A 15,356-nucleotide genomic window follows, 5' to 3' on the forward strand; every position below is an offset into this window, starting at 1 on the left:
TTCAGAAGCCTTGAATGTTTCAAAGTTGCTGCTGTGCTGTTCGCTGACGGCTATTGTGTGTGTTTAAGGCCGGGGGGGCGTGAGGAGGGGGCTCTGACCCCCTGGTGGTGTGGATTTGCTGCCCGAAGACCGTTAGGAACAGGCAGGATGAATGAGATTGAATGGAATTGTAATGCACAAGGCCCTCCTCCTTTCTCAAGGAGCTGGGAGGCCAGGAAAGCGAGCCGTGGGGAGAGCAGGCAGCTTTCTTACACATAGGAAGAGGCTTTGCAAATCAGCAAATTGTGTATTTCGAGGGAAGAGGGGAGGGAGGGGATTTATTTATTTTTTTATTACAGATCCGAGAAAAAAAAAAATGCAGCCGCCAAGAAGACCAAAAGGAGACAGAGAGAGAAAAAGAGGGAGAGGAGACTTGATAGGAAAATCTGATTCCCAAACCTCTTGTAAGTGTAATTACTTTCTAAGAAAATGAATTACTTTCTAAGACAGAAAAATGTAAAAGAATGCCTTAAATTATAGCCGAGACCATACTCTGCTGATCTTTTTTCCTACGCAGCTCGATTGCTGGGGCAGAAACCAGAGGCCTAGAATATGCAAAACCTTTCTCTAAGATTTGAAACGGAGACGGGCCTCATTCGGAGGAGATTCTGTTTTCTCCTCCAGACCAGCGGTCATGTCCGAGCCCGGCTCGGGATGGTGTTCGGGGAACTGCTCGCTGAGCTGTGCTCAGGCACCTGGGCCGAGACCTGGTGGCAAACAAACAGACAAAGAGTGTTTTATTAGCTACTTAATCAGCAGAAATAGCAAGGAGGGGGATGTAATTTTTCCGAAAAAACCGGGCGGGTGTTTTGTGAGCGCTCTGCGGTGTCTGTGTGCGTGTGTGTACGTGTGTGACACGTTGCCTGGGACGGGGCTGAGCGTACGTTTTCTAAGGTTTGTTGTGCTGCAGTTGATTTTGGGTTCAATCTTGTGTATTTTTCTAATGTGGTCATCTATGCATGGCGGAGTCGGGGTTTGGAAATGGAAGGAAAGTGGAGGCATGTTGCTTGTCTCTGGGATTTCTTTGTTCAGGGAACAGTAGGTGGTAGGTTTAAAAAGGCAGAGAGCGAAAGAGGGGGAGAAGAAGAAAGAAAAGAAAAAGAAAAATGGCCCTTTGCAAATCATCTGACTATTTTCTTCCGAGATATAGAAATGCTGCATTAGAGATTAAGGAAAGGCCGTGCTTAAGACAAAATGTCTCACTGGAAGTGTTAATAAAATAGCAGCAAAAGCCCAGCCTGCTTTTAGACCCTGCAACTCAGGAAGAAGCTGCAGGGCCAGGGCAGGGGGACGAGCTGGTGGGGGGATTTAACGGTAAACTTTAGAGGGACTGAACTAACGGTGGGGTTTGTTTTAAAGGAGAAATAAAATCCTGCCACCAATGTGCCATACAGGGATGCTCCCCCCACCGCCATATGACATCGCTAAGTCACCAGCACCGGGGCTCGCTTGGCATTGACAGGAGGTTTAAAATATCACATCCCCACTTCCCTCCGAGGCGACCAGGACTGAAAGAAAAGAAAATAAAAACCGCAGCGTCTCTAGAAACATTTACGGGGGGGAAGAGGCACATGAAAGAGCGCGCTCTGCATGCATGGGTGACAGACAGACCTCCCCCAGCAGAGCAGACCCAGGCTTGGCCATTCATCTCATTAAAGAGGTCTCTCTCGGAGTGAATCCGCACCTCTGCCTGCTCCCTCAGCGGGCTGCTAAGAAACGAAAGAAAACGCCGCAGGTTTTATACGGGGGAAAAAAAAAAAAAAAAAAAAAAAGAGAGAGAATTTAACTCTTTGCACGGGTTAGCCGCCCCCCTTCCCGAGGCGGGTCCCCCCTGCACCCAGCCGCCGGGCACCCACCGGCGGCGCCTCCGCTGCTGGCGGCCAAGCTGCCGCTGCGGCCCGGGGGGGCCCCGAGCCGGCGGGGCCGCGCTGCTCCCTTCAACACCATGGACAGCGAAGCCGCCGCGCCGGGGCCGGGAATGGGAACGGGACCGGGACCGGGAATGGGGAAGGGAAGGGGACCGGGGCAGGGACCGGGGCCGGGGCCGCCGCCCGCGCAGCCCCGAGGGGCGGCCTCGAGGGGCGGCCCGGGACTTCTGCGGCGCTGAAACGCGGCCACGGAGAAGGCCCGTGCCGAGGCGGCGCGGGGGCCGGGTGCGGGCCCGGAACGCGGTGCGAATCCCCTTCCCCGCGCAAACCCTCGGGAGAAGGGCGCTTTCCTCCGCGTTGATTTGTTCAGGTTGTTTTCTTTCAAATCAGTGAGAGGTTGAGAGTCTTGGTCGTTGGAGTAAATAGGTCAACATAGAACAGGCTGTAAATAAGCAGATTTAAGAAAAAAAAAAAGTTTCAGAAGACGAAAAGCTCAGGGAAAATTCCCTTTGCTGCGTAACGTCAAACACCGATTTTCTCCTGTTTAGTGCCCATGTCGTAACCTGCACCGTTACAGGAGAGAAAGAAAAACCCGCGCACAAACAGGGACGAAGGCTCACAGTGCTGTGGCTGCCTTTTAAAAATGGCTCTTGAGCTAGGAAGGTGATATTTCACCCCGCTGCTGAGTATTTCTGCTAGTTCGTAGCTAGTCAAACGCGGCCCACCAGCTACTCTTTTTACAAAATGTTATTTGGAGGCAGTTTTCCCCTCGGAGCCTTGCATGGCCTGGCATAGCTCTCAGGAAGGGAGACGCCATGCACAAAACAATTGTTTTGATATAGTGGGGAAGGGAATAGACCTCTCTTCCAGTGGTTATTACCCAGCTGTCCTGGAATTGCTCACGCTGCTGCGGTAAGGGAGAGACTTTCAGAGCCGGAACAAGAACGCCTTCCATCAAAACAATTGCACCCTGCCTCCCCCCTCCTCATCCCCTGACGAAGAAGAAGTAAAATAGCACAGTGCATGCAAATACACACCCCAAAATAAATCCTCGCCCGAAAGCCATTCCACTCTGAGCACGCAGAGCGCTGCTGGCCGTAAAAGTTACTCTAGACAGGGAATAAGGTTGTGTAGAAACCCACAGACCTGCACTTCCCACCATAAAATCAGTGTGTGCATGTGCGTGTGCGTGTGTGCGTGTGCGTGTGTACCTACATTTTGCATGTGTGCATGTTTGGAGGGGGGGAGGGATAAATAATTAGCCAGCAAGGAAGAAGCGGCTCGCTTACCGAAAAATTCAACACATGCAAGGCTTCTAAGTAAGATCTCTCCTAGCTGGACATAGTCTGATTGTTGTTAAATACATTTTCTCTCCCCAGAGATGAAATTCTGCGACTCTAGATAAATAAATAAATAAATGACGGCGCTCATTTCCATTGTAATAGCCGCCCCGTGATGAGGTCTGTAAGTTTAAACAACAGCAGCTGCAGCAAAATCATGTCTGAACGCTCTACATCTTGCAAAAGGGATGTGGTGAAAGCACATAACAAAATGCTAGCTCAGAATGCAAGCGCCGGACTACCTGGGAGGGATGGTGCGAAGGGGAGACAGTGGCTTGTATTCGATGACATAAGTTGGAGCAGGTTGATGGCAGCAATTCTATAGGTGTTTTCTGTGTTTTCCAGAGTGCAAGTCTTAACTTAAAAAATACTGTCGGTTTATCGCTCGCAAGTAAAACCAATTTCCCTTCAGCTAAGCAGATCTTCATTCCTGTGGGGCTGCGCTCACGTAATATTAAGAAAAATCTAGCATTAAAACCAAAAATACAAAATTCGTATTATATATTTAAAGGGAACCTCTTATTTTATATAACTCAGGACACATTGTCTCTTCTCTGAGAGAACGGGGGTGAAATCCTACACGTTTCTTAAAAAAAAAAAAATCTGTTTTAAAATCACATCCATGTCAGCTTTAAAGAAAATTATCGCTGATGTCTTTTTGAGCTTGGAAATATAACTGTAGAATGCAGCTTTCCCCTCCCCCTCTGTCCCTCCACCCCCTCCCTTTCCAACAAAAAGAAAAGGAGGAAAAAAAAAAAAAAGAAAAAGCAACAGAATATATAAAGCTCCTCTGATTAACAGTTTAGGTGCAGAACCCTATTTATAGGGTACGCGTTCTCCTATAATGACTCGATTCTCCAGCCCTGTAGTGGAGCAGTACATTATTGATGCAGCTGCAAGTGCTCGAAGCTTAAACAATATTTTCCGAAAGCCCCAGCACCCAGCCCGGGAGGAAGGTGGGGACGGGCTGCCGCTGGAGTCTAGAATGTTACTCCTATAGTTTCAAGGACATCTTGCTGATGAGGATTTGGTTAATGGAGGAGAACTTATGTCCTAGCGGTGACGTCATTGGGTCCCAATGTAATCCTCTTGTGCTGAACCCAATCAGCAGATGTGCTGAGAGCCTGGATGCAGAGAAGAAGCTCTAATCCCTTAGACTGGATGAGATCAGCTGAAACAGCCAGGACTAGACCCCAAACCCCTCTGCTAGGAAGATCAAGAGAAAAGGGATAAATTGAGAGAGACGCCTCATAACCCCTTTAAAGAGCTTTGGAGAAGAGAAGAGAAAGATGGGTGGTGCACCAAGTTCATCTTGCTTTTAAAGCCTAGCGGGAGCCTGTTTTTCGCTCTGATGAGGTCCTTCCGCATTGTTCCAGCGCAGGAGGAGAAAAAAAAAAGAGAAAGGAAAAAAAAAAAGAGAAAGAGAAAAAAGTCTGAAATTCAAAGATAATGAGAGACTAGGCGCCTTTCTTATTCATCTCCAGCTTGCATACACAAAAACAAGCATCCTGAGCCACGGGAGGGCGTTTGCACTGGATCTGAGAAAGGCAGCAGAGTTTGTGCCGCTGAAGCCACAGAGGGCTGCTTCCATTGGAATGGGTAAATCTGCTAAGAGCTAGTCTTGCCGTACTGTAATTATGGGGTTTAGGCGACAATGGTGGGATAGCAACCCAGCTCTATTGCTAACTTGGAAGAGCATCAGGATTTTTTTTCTCCCCTTTTGCAAGCGACCTTAATGGGCTTGTGATTTTTTTTTTTTTTTTGGACAAAAAAGGAAAGGGAGGAAGGGGAGGGGGTGAGGATTTTCAGATGCGGTATCTAAAGAAATCGTCCTAAATTCATAAAGCGCCTCTCAGTCCGACGGCGATCAACGCAACCGCTTTAATTGCTTTACCCCTTTTCGATCCCTCTCGATTTTTTTTTTATTATCATTTTTGCTTAAAAGTGGAGCGATTATTGTGCCTAACCGCAGCGGAGCTGAGAGATCGGAAACGCATGTTTAACCTCTGCCGGTTTCCCTTCGAGAGGAGAGAAATCGGCTCCTCCGCATTTTGGGAGAGGAGACACGAGCGGGATTTTCCTTTCGCGCTGGTAGCCGAGGGAGGGAGCGGGGGCGCCCCGGTCTCTCGGGGCACCAGCCGGAGGCGACTCGCACGGTGCCGGCCCGGCTGCCCGGCGCCCGGACGGAGGCGGCAGCCTCTCGGGACGATGCTCTACCCCCTTCACGGCAATCCCGGCGCGTTGCTCGGGGTCTCCAGGCTCTTTAACGCCGCTCGGCGCCTCGGTGCCCGGACACGTCGCACGGCACCGGCGCTTGCCCGGCAGCCGCAGGTTCGTGGCGGGCTGCGCTCGGTGCTCTCGGCTCTTCTCGCCACCCTCGTTTTTACGGCTAGAGAGGGCCGGACCGCGCGACGTGCGTCTGCCTCGGTGCCCGGCCGCCTCCGCGGCTTGGCCGCCGCCGCCGGGCTCGCTGCCGCCGCACGGACCGCGCCGGGCGCCGGGGGTCGGCGCGGCGCTGCGCGGCGCTGCGCGGCGGCGGCGGCGGCGGCGGCGGAGCCCGCACTGACAGCCTCTCTTCTCTCTTTCTCTCTCCCCCAAGCCCCGCTCTCCGCCCGCCCTGCTCCAAGCGGGGCCAAGCCCGAGCCCCTCTCTGCGTGTTCACAGCGGACCTTGATTTAATGTCCATACAATTAAGGCACGCGGTGAATGCCAAGAGAGGAGCCTCACAGCTTCATTTTCATGGAAATTGGGGACATAAACCCTCTAATTACACTTAACAACAGCCACGGAGCGATCTATGGAGCATCCTCGGCCCTTTGACAAATAGGAGTAACAATGCCTCCAGCGCCCGGCGGGGCAGCTGGCTCCTCGCATTAAAAGGGGCAAGGGGGGGGGGGCGGGGAGGGAGGCCCCGCTCCGGGACCGCCGAGGTTTCGGGGGCTCCCGGCGTACAAAGGGCAGGAGGAGCGGCAGGACAATGCGGGCAGAGCCGGGGGGGCCGCGGGCAGAGGCTTCTCCCAGGAGCGGGGTGCGACGAAGTGGAGGGGGTCACAAGCGGCCCCTCGCTGCAGAGCAAGGGACCCCCCCCTCTCCCAGGACCAGGGACCCCCCCGCCCCCCTCCCCAGCGCAACGGGAACCCCCTCCCCAGCGCTGTGAAAGCAGCGAGAGCGGCGCTCGCCCCCGCAATGCCGTGCAGAAGCTCCCTGAATAAACCGGGTTGCTTTTCGGGGGGGTCGCTTTTTGCCTTTTTTCTTTCTTGTCTTGCCGTTGCCCCCCCCCCCCTGCAGCCCCGCTCCTCCCCTGCGCAGGGGCTCGGCCGCGCAGGCCCCCGCAGCCGCTGCGGAGCCGCAAAGCCCTGGCACCGCTGCGGGGGCGCAGGGCGAGCCGCCACGCACCGGCTCCGCGGCTCCCGTCCTGTCCGACCGTCCCCGTGTCCCCCTTTGTCATTCAACTATTCTATTCCCGGCACTAAATTAGGAGCCTGATTTCTCCTCCAAGCCGGATAGGTCCAGCAAGGTGAGGGGCTGCAGCACTGCAGCCTCCGCTGGTGCCACCGCCGGCCGCCGCGGCCGGGGAGCCTCGCGCCCCGCCGGGCTCTGCCACCGCAGCCTGCAAGGCGGCACGACCCCCTTTTGCAGTTCCCAGCGAGAGCGTGCAATGCCCACGCCGGTTCTTAAGTTAGGCTTTAGACCTCAATAAATCTCTGTTGTAAGACTCGTGTTCTCAGCTTCCTAAAGACACGCCGAGCCCCGAGTCCTGAGCCTCCTGAGATCTGTACTTGGGCAAGGGAAGATTTAATTATTCGGCTGCCAAAAGCCACATAGCTGGATTCAGCCGCATACACACAACTCTCTGCACCCCCTCCCCTCTTCATCTCTGCTCCACTTTATCAGCATTGCGTCTGTCCAAGGAAGCGAATCCATAGATACCTCCATCCTCCATCCCTGCAGTGTTTGATGTGGGACACACGACCTTGTCTGCAGCGGAGATGTCTAGCAGAACAATTTCCTTGTTTAGGAGAGGGGGAAAGAAAACCCTTAATGTACTTTGTGGGATTGCTTGATTTCACGCTTGCCTGTGAAAAGCAGGTACTTTTAGGTAGGGCTCCTGGGAGAAGTGGGACAAGGAAAGGGAAGAAGCAGAGGACGCAGGCCTTGGAGGAAAGCTGTGCGGTTGAGAAAGGTAGCTGCTCCAGCTCTCAAAGCTGTTCTGCAGCAGATGCGTCGCACAACCAAGCAGTTGAGAATGGGTCATGCTTCCAGCACTGGGAAGAGGCAGGAGTGAGCAAGCACGCGCTGCCTATATGGCTCATCCAGCAGTGCAGCCACCCACTGCGCTCCTGTGGACCTGACACTGTGCATTGCTCCAGCAGGGCCAGGTACTGCGTAACCCTGCAGAAGCTCACAGAGCAAAAGGCTGCAAGGTGCAGGAGGCCCCAGGCTCATCAGAAAGGCTCTAGAGGCACAGAGATCCTTAAGAGAAGCTGGATTTTTCCCCTCCCTCCTTCCCAGTAGATCAGCGCAAGTACCAAGGTGTCGGAGACCTGCTTGCTCCCACATTCATCAAGCACTGCAAGGTCACAGGACACATTTTGACCTCATTTTCCCCCGATATAAGTCAGGGGCTATGCGGTGACTGCGTTCCCTGCCGGGGGAAGGGACATCCGTACCACCCTGGCTTCTTCCACGCAGCCCTGTGAGGGTAGATTTCCAGCTGCAGGGCAGTTCTGCTCTTGAACAAGTCCTTGGTTCTTTGCAAAGCAGGTAGCGAGGGCATAAGAAGTCAAGTGCAGGGAGCCAGATCCCACTAAACCTAGAGCTGCCTCAGCCGGCACCGAGAGACAGAAAGGAGCAAATCACTCCAAGGTAATCTGCACTGCAGCAGGAAAGCTGCTGGCTCCCTCCAGGGGCCATGAAGAGTCCAAGGACAGATCTGAAGGAACACAGGTAACTGGGGGGCTGGGCAGGGCCCAGTGGACAGGACTGGGCCTGATCCTGCAGGCGCAGAAAAGGAGGAGGAAGCCCAGAGCCACAGTCGAGTGGCGAAGGTAGCCTGTTGCCCCAGACTGGGGTGTGAAGGGGACTGAAAATCAAAACCCCCTTGCACAAGACAGTGCAAGCCAGATACTCATCCCAAACCAGATTCCTCCTTTAGTCGGCCACGGTTGAGAAGCCTGTGCAAAGGCAAGGCTGGGCACCCAGGTCCACAGAGGCCAGAGCCACACAGACTCCTCAGCAAACAGGACTAGCTCTGTTCCCAAACATTCTCTCTTTCCCTGGGCTTTCTACATGTTCCCTTCTCCTTAGCCAAGAGGAAATTCAAGAAGTTAGATATCACTGGAAACAGATAGGCTTAATCCCCCCACACACACACCAAACTCCCTCCAATGCAACAAAGAACCTTGCTTGAGTGGGTCTGGCAAGAGCAGCCCCACGTGGGACAACTGGCTTGAACCCACTCCCTGCCGTATGCACATGAGCCGCAGCATGGCTAAGGGAGACGGGTTCATGCACACTCTCCACGACGTGTGGTCCCGGGCTCCTGGGCTCTGAGGTCATTGCACTGCAACGAGACCTTCACTACAGTCTGAAATCCCGGGAGACGAGGGCTCAAGCTAGCAAGAGAGTCAGAGCGGCTAGCAGCTGGGGGAATGGAAAAGCCAGAAATGCTGGTGATGGAACAGGCCAGAGTTTCCCTCTGCATGTTTCCTGCTTGCATAGTGACCCCTGCTTGTTTAGGTAAGTCAGGGCTTAAATGCCTGGGAGGGCAGGTTACTTCATAGAGACCCAAACTGACGGGCTACAAAGGCCTGTACATCCACAAAACTGCCCCAAACCCTGCCTCGGCCCATCATGTTTTCTTCTCAGTGACAGGATCCCATGTTCTCAGGCAAATGGTCCCAATTCCCTGTCAAAGCCAGCTCCTTAGACTTGGTTGCCACTGATCATACAGCGACTCCCAGCTGGCTCAGAGGCCAGGTCTGTCCAGGGTTCAGCTGGGGGAAACTTACCCCAGGAGGTCACAGATTCTGCAAGCCAGTTAGGTGAAAAAAGCCCTCACAGCAACACTATTAGTTAAGCAGTAAGGAGAGCACTAACACCAAGTCATCTCTGGCCTCAGGCATTAGCTCCTTTTCATTCAGAAGGAGGATTTATCTAAGATCAGATGTACCCTTGTGCCAGACATGGGCTTAGTGGGGTTAAATCCAGTTTCCTGATGGAAGAGCCTTAGGGGAAATGAGCCGGTCTTTGCAGCAACGGGTCTGGACCGGACCATTCTATAATGGAGTCACCACAGAGGACAAATTACCATCTTATTTCCCTTGCATAGTTCTCCCATGCTTACTAGGGTAAAAAACACAGCTGCATCCAAGATGGGGGTGAGGAGAAAGATTTACCTTCAACCCCCTAAGCACCCCTTCCTTCTTGTAGATGTACACAAAGCACCAGTCACCCTTCCTTATTCATACGACAACCGGTCAAGGAATGGTTTTGTTTATGACTGCCTTGTCCTATACAAACACTGACATCAGCCCTTAAGGACAGGTTAAAAAATATGTACATTTGCTCTAGAATCACCACATAGCAGATGATGGTGATTCTAGGGCAAATGTACATATTTTTTTGTCATCTATTTTGTCATCCCACTGCGCATACCAGTAAGGCCTCAGGTTTGGGCTACATCAAGAAATACATGGACTGGTTGCAGAGAGGATAAGAAGAAACAAGTCTGTGCAGAGCTCTAGAAGGCCCAGTCTTGAGGGAAAGCTTGATGATATGGGTTGGTGAGCCTAAGAAGAAAGAGGTTAGGGAAAAGATGTTAACAGTCAAGTGCATAAAAGGCTGCTGTACAGGGGAGGGAACCACTCATTTTCCATAGTTACGTAAGTAGTAACGGGCCTAAGTTGCAGCAGGAATGATTCAGGTATTACGATAAAAGCTTTCCAGCAGAAAGGATAGCGAAGCATTGGAATAGCCTGGGAAGGATGAGAAATTCCAGCCTAGGGAACATACTGGAGAAGCATCTAGCAGGAGTCCTGAGGCAGCACTGATCCTGGGGTCCCTTCCAGCCTTACTCAGAAGATGCTGCTAGCACAAAGGTGATTTTTCAGCTAGCATCATGCATCTATTTCCCTCAGAAGAATGGAAGAGCCTCCAACCATCTTCATGTGTCTTCCTAAGCCAAAGTACTTGTCTGTCTCCTCACAAAGACCAGCAAAGATACCAGTGCTTGAGTGGAAACGACAGAAAGCAGAGTGTCTATAAAAGTCCACACTTGCCATTCTGATATAATAGCAGGGTTGAGGTATCCCTAGAGAAGTGAGTGAGTTCAAGGTAGGGCCAGTCACATCTGGTGCATGTAGTCAGACAGCTATGGTCTTTGGAGATGTGTGGTGGAGGTGCAGGTCCTGCCTAACACAGTAGCAAACTCTGCAGTGTTCACTTATAGCAACTATCAGCCATTCAGAAGCAAAGTCAACAAATATAGCAGAAGAGCTTCTGCCACCGCTCTGCAGTAAGGTCCATCTACCCTAAGACATATGGCTACTTCATCATGAGAACTCACATACCATTTTTTTCCATAAAGATAGGAGAACTACAGACTGCCGAGTGGCTGTACCTTCTGTATCTTATGGACAATAGGGAATAGGCAGGGAGTCTGTTGGTTTATTAGGATAATTCCACATGTCTTGAAGAATGCATGATCAGCATTAAGACAGCTAAAGTCCTGTCTTGCCCATGAGATCAATTCTGTGGAGCATTCTGGATTATTTCCTCATACTGTTTGGCCCAAGTCAGCTCAAAGACAATCAACAGCATTACCACGATATAATACCTCTCAGGTGACAGCAGGATTGACCTCCTGATAGGCCACTTCCAGCCAGTTTCACGCTTTCCTGCATATGCTTTTAGAAACAGAGGAAAACAGCATCAACCTGACTGTGTATAGGAGGGTATACTAGTATAAAGGAAGGTATAGAGCTATACTCTTCCATGGCTTTCTTCTTGGCCTTTGAAAAGACCATACTCAGGGGACTTGCAGAGCCAGATAGGGCTCAAAGCACCCACCCTGGACTTCAGCACTCTGCCCTACTCTCCAGAGAGGGAATAGTTGTTTTCTAGGATGCCAGGACAAATCACTGGAATTCACCTCACCTGGAGCACAGCTTTCCCAGTCTGGGCTGACAGAGTTTCGATACCAGAAGGCAAAGGAGTCTTTACGTGCTTGTTAGCCAGACAGCCTCACTCACTGCAGAGCTATTCTATATTTGAGAGTAGATTTCCCCATGCTGTTTGCACAATGGCTACAGGACTATTAGAGCAGAGGGATCATTTTCACAAGATGGGTTTTGTAACCCTCAAAGTAACCCCATTGGCAGCTGTTGCCCAGCTTGAGCAGGTAGTACCTTTTTAAACTTTCATCACCCTTATTACAAAGAGAGAGTCAAGATAAAACCAGCTCCTACACAACCAGAGAAGACAATAGAGGGACAAAGCCACTTTCCTTGTTGCAAAGGTGCAGGTGACCACAGGAGGGCACCACTGCCAATTCTCCTTGAGTTACATTGCAGCCTGTGCCAGGAACTGGAAACAGAGAGAAGTCTGCTGCACGCAGCACTCTGTGCTGATACCCTACCCAGTGTTTTAGCCTCCCAGGTGGTGTTTCTGTCACTTAACCACCAATGAATGATTCAGTATCCTCGATCTATACAGGCACTGAGCTACGAATTTAATTTCAAGACTGCGGCTTGAATTAAACTTCACTCTGAACTGGGGATATAGTTCGAAGCAATTCTGCCTCCTTCCTTCAATCCAGTCCTATGTTCTCAATGGCGAGAGCCCTCTCTTTGCTCTGTCATTTACAGAAACAAGCAGCAGAAGTGACGTTATACCATATTCTTTCACCCCCAGCCCTTTAGTCGATCAGCCCCAACACACATGCTTCCTCCATCTGACCTAGCTTTGAAATCCTTAGGGCTTTCCAGAGGAAGGGAGGCCACGCATGTCGCAGTCAGCAGTGTTATCCATCATGCCTGCCTGCCTCCTGGGGCCTGACGTCCCCTTTGCCGAGCGCAAGAGGCAGCGGGGAAGAAGGCCGGCAGCACTCGCACGGTTTTCTTTGGGTGGGAGGCATGGCTGCTGCCGTGCACAAGGTGGCACTAGCTCTCCGTCTTACCAAGAGGCAGCAGGAACCTGCAGCAAAGGAGCTGCCGATGGAAGATGCAAAGCAGGCGTTGGATTACTCCACTGTGTCAGGGGATACGAGCACGGCTTCCCTTCCTGCACGCCCTGGCCCCTCTCTGGATACTCAAAATACCAGTCGACCTGCTTTTGCATGTCTTTTATCTTACAGACTGAGAGGCTAGCTACAGGCAGTAATGCTATGGATGCCAATTCCATGGACACATTGGATGTTAGCCAAGAACTTGTGTCTAGAAGTGGCAAGGGTGGAAGCAGACACGGGAACGTAATCGTTCCTCCAGGTTTGCAATTTGGTGCTGCGATAAAGCAGACTATCTGAAGCCCTCTCTCCCTGTACGGGTGGAAGGTTACAGTAGGTCTCTCTTCACCTAACTCACCCTCGGCTGAGTAACTAATTCTCCCTCCTTTCACTCACTCCTTTCTTCCACAGGTTTCCAGACTGAGCGCCATACAGCACTTGTGTACAGAACTTAACGATCTTTCGCTGTTCCCCAGACCCCCCAGAAGCAGCCCAAGCCTCCCCTTCCACAGCTTTGCCCTTCCTCACTTAGTTCGGCCTCTGAGGTACCCAGCCTCCAGGCTGGCTGGATGCTTTTTAACCCTCTCCTGCCCAATGGTAACTGCCAATCTGCCCCCACCACCTTATTCCATGAAAGCTTACATCACTTCCCATATGGCAAGATCAGCTGATTTACAGATGCACAAGTTTTGTGCAAAGAAATAATCAAAGGCTTGCTTGTAAGTGCTGAGCTTAATTTTAACTATTGCTCTACAGAAGAAGATTCTTCCTAGCTCCCCTTTTTCCAAACATCATCTTTAAACAACTAGTGGTGATACCTACAGAAATCACCCAAAGCCTTGATGTAGCAAACCTCTTCCATTCAGATGGCACAAAAAGGAGCAGGAGCAGGGAAAAGCAGAGGATATCTGTACATGCAGCCATTTTTCAAAAGCTTGTACATTAGACCAAAGGAGAGAGGACCTGTATCACATGCTTATAAATGGGCAATGCCTGCAAGGTGTTACTCGTAGCTGGGTGGCCTTGTAAAAGACATCCCAGCCCCTCTGCTTGGGGACACTTCTCCACTGGTACAGCTGAGCTGCACGAGGTCCTGCAGCAAGGGAGGTTGTACAGCGTTGCTGCCAAGGAACAAGGCCACAAAGTCTGGGGGCAACTAAGTTGCAGGCTGAGAGCATAAAGCATGAAAAGTTGACACCCGAGTGCCTGGAAATAAAATAAGGGGGGAATAGGATGCAGTAAACAGGCACTGGAAAGTGGGCAATGCAAGCAGGAGGGCACTGAGGGCTGTTTTACCGTGCTGCCTGGCATCCTTCTCCTGTAGGCTCTGCTCACAGGCGGCACAAGGGTACGTACTTCGCTGCAGGCTTTGCTGGGAGCTCTTACGGCTTGTTGGCTCACAAACCTTTCTGACTGAAGGTTCCCTCTTTTCCCAGTACAGCTAGCAAGCAATAGCTAGGCAAGGGTGACAAAGTCACAAGATTACATTGCCAAAATCCCAATGCAAAACTTCACTTCCTCTAAACCAGTCATTTCCCAGCTAAATTCAGGCGCAGACCCCAGAAAGAGGAGAGCTTTTGGCATCATTACAGGAAAAGATCTAGAACTGCTGTAGGAAGTTACATTCCAATTAGCTTCACATCAATCTTGGGGTAAGCATTACAAAGCATTTAAAAGATCAAATGCAAAAGCACAGCTTGAGTAATAGGGACCAAGGTGGTTTCAACGTAAGAACATTTGTGGTTAATCCGATGGAGCTCTTTGAGGCTGTAACTACTACAGCAGTCAAAGCGGAGGAAACAGGCAGAGCGCAATTAGGCTTACAGCATGCAGTGGACAAGGCTTTGCAAAAGAAGCTAATGACTGAGATGGGGAGTCCCAGGAATAAGTGGATGTGCTGCAGCTTAATGTTCTGGAAATTGCCCAGAAACAAAGATGCAAGCAGGAAGGTATTAACGCAAACTTTCTATGTCAGAAGGAAACGATTCCTAGGATGGAGCCACACAGCCAGCTTGTCTGGAGCAGAACAAGGGCGGTAAGGTAAGACAAAGCTCCCCAGGGCAAGGAGCTGCAATTCGGTTCTGAACATCATGTTCCATGACGCCTCATGCCCCGTACAAACACCATTCTCCTCTTCCTGAACGGAGCTGCTGGAATTCTGCTTTTTGTATTGTCTCTCCCATTTTTCTACTCTAATGGATTTGTTACAAAATCAAAACCTTCTTTCAGAACAAATAGTGCCAGAGGCGCACACATAGGCCCCATCTAAATGGGGATGGAACAGTTGTATGGCTGTGATCGCATCATGTGAAGCAGGAGCATGAGCTATGCCAGATGGTGCTAATTGGGAGTAAAACTCCCCATATCCTTTCCTCTCTGCATTCTGTAAATCTGCACATGAATAGGAACTGCAGGTGAGCGATGGAAAGACCTCCTTTTGTCCCTGCCATCTTCAGTAGGGACAGAGCTTTGCAACTGATATACATGGGAACAAATTCCAGGTGAATGACAGCTAAGATTAGGTGAACACACCTAACTTCTCAGCATTTTGTAACCTGAGAAGCAGAGACAGAGATTTTCTCCACAGCTGCCTAAAGGAGTCAGAAGTTTCATGCTCCGTCTCTGCTTTCAGACTCGGCCTGCCTGAACGGTCTGCTGTATTGGTTTGCAACTAGAAAATGAGAGGGACAAATCTGAAAGGATATTCATTTTATTACCACAGATTTGCTTTTGATAAATTTGAAGTAATCAAATTGATGCCCAAAGCACAGGTCTAATTCATACCAAACGTGTGCAATTAAGTCTACAGTACAAAACAGCGAGTCTTTGACTAGACTGGGACAATTGTAATAGATTGGTCTGTGCACTACGCACGCAGTTGCACGC

This window comes from Apteryx mantelli, chromosome 18 (genome assembly GCF_036417845.1).
Source record: "Apteryx mantelli isolate bAptMan1 chromosome 18, bAptMan1.hap1, whole genome shotgun sequence".
Classification (NCBI taxonomy): Eukaryota; Metazoa; Chordata; class Aves; order Apterygiformes; family Apterygidae; genus Apteryx; species Apteryx mantelli.